This window comes from Phalaenopsis equestris, unplaced genomic scaffold, assembly GCF_001263595.1.
Source record: "Phalaenopsis equestris unplaced genomic scaffold, ASM126359v1 Scaffold201061, whole genome shotgun sequence".
Classification (NCBI taxonomy): domain Eukaryota; kingdom Viridiplantae; phylum Streptophyta; class Magnoliopsida; order Asparagales; family Orchidaceae; genus Phalaenopsis; species Phalaenopsis equestris.
Window position 1 is genome coordinate 7864 of NW_018220845.1, and position 1759 is coordinate 9622.

The 1759-nt window shown below is 37.6% G+C and overlaps 1 protein-coding gene across 1 annotated transcript in view; it reads right to left on the reverse strand.

Moving 5' to 3' along the window:
- LOC110035965 (glyoxysomal fatty acid beta-oxidation multifunctional protein MFP-a-like) overlaps positions 1–1759 on the reverse strand; it is a gene marked incomplete at its 3' end in the record, with an annotated part of 12241 nt that overhangs the window by 5967 nt on the left and 4515 nt on the right.

Below are 1759 nucleotides of genomic sequence, written 5' to 3' on the forward strand. Positions count from 1 at the left end.
CATATTTTCGACACGAGAAAATTGGCACGCAAATCGATGAATTCGTCAAAACGACTTCCGGTGGCGAAACAAACCTCGCCCACGCGTCCGAAACTTCAAAATTACCTAAAAATGATATCAATTTTGCTATGTTTTGATGCATGGGTGAAAAACAAATTAAAATCTTATTTTTCAAAATATTAAATATTTTCTTTTATATAAGTATCCTTAAATCATATTCATATTAAACCTAAATCTTATTTAGGTTTTCACCCGCTCCCTTAAACAAACATTTTGGCCTCGCATTCGACTCAATCCCGCGGCATTCGTTTTCCTCTCCCTCGACCGAGAGCTGCTCGGGTGTGTCGTGCCCTAGCTCCCGCGATTTCGTTTGGGCGTGGATCGATTGAGCGATGTCATGGCTCGCCGAGCCCGAGCTTCTTCTCCTTTCCTCTGTCATTCGCATTTGCGGCTCGCCTCTTCGATCTTCGCTTGACCGAGCGAGTCTTCAATCGAGGGATTCCACCTGGCCGATGCTTCTCTTCCTCGAGGCTGAACACTCTCCTCTTTATGGTGTCGTTTCATTTCTTCTTTGTGATTCCTTGGCTAGAGTGGCTGGTAGATTGCTTCTTCTCCTCTTCTCTATCTATAAAATAACTTCCTAAACTACTGTTGGTGGTTGTTGAAAAATTTTAAGAGAGTTCTTGAGGGATTTTAGGGAGATTCGGATGCTTTTCTACCTCTATTCTTCATTCGATTAGGATAATTTCTTTTCGGTTTTTCCCTGTTGGAGAGGAAGCTTTATTCCTTTGCTGTTCGAAGATCTTGGAGACTCGAATTTGTCGTGTCGTAACCTGGAGATCGTGAGAAATTTTCATGGGTTGCTATTGGAGTGATTTTCTCAAGCCTACTTTACTCTTTCTTTGCTTTAAGTTTACAAAAAGAAGAGGTATTCTTCTCCTCTCCTCTATTTTTCACTATTTCGGATAACATAAAAATATTTCCAGTTTTTTTTTAAAAAGTGAGAAGAAGCATGGTTTGTGTATGTCCAGTGATTTATGCATGAAATAGTCCTCTTGGATATCAAAATATAGCATACCATGGTTGCTTTCTCTTCTTCTATGCTTAAGACATTTGGTATACATGATAAATGATAGCATTGGAAGATTAGTCTAGAAATGCATTTTTATTCCTTTATAAATATCTATGGAAAAGCATGTTTGAGGGCTGCCTCTATTACTTTCGTTGCTTGAAATATTTGGAAGTATGAAATATATGCTGGAAATTATTTTATGGGATGGAAAGAAAGCATGTTTGAGCTTATATTTTTATTCCCTATTGTTGCCCCTCATTAAAATACATACAGGAAATTATATTTATGAGCTGGAAAATGTATGTGGAGTGGACCAAAACTGAATCCTTTAACTAGGATTGAAGCACAACTCACAATGTGAGAGATTAGTGGACTTACACTTAGATCCTTTAAGCTTTGAATCAATTTAAAATTCAATTCCTTTAACTAGGATTGAAGCACAACTCACAATTCTTTTGTCAAAACTATGAGTTTACTCCTAGGTTTTAGGAGTCTGATAGCAAGCTAAGCTGGATCTATAGATGTTTGAGGATTAGTGGAAAGACACTTAATTGAGATTAGACACTTTAGGACACTTCAAGTTTAAACTAAAGTGCAGGCATCCTAGATCTTAGGAGCACAACTTAAGAGATAGTTTATCATCCTAATTTTCAAATGACCCTAAGAAATCCAAACATCTAACCTCAG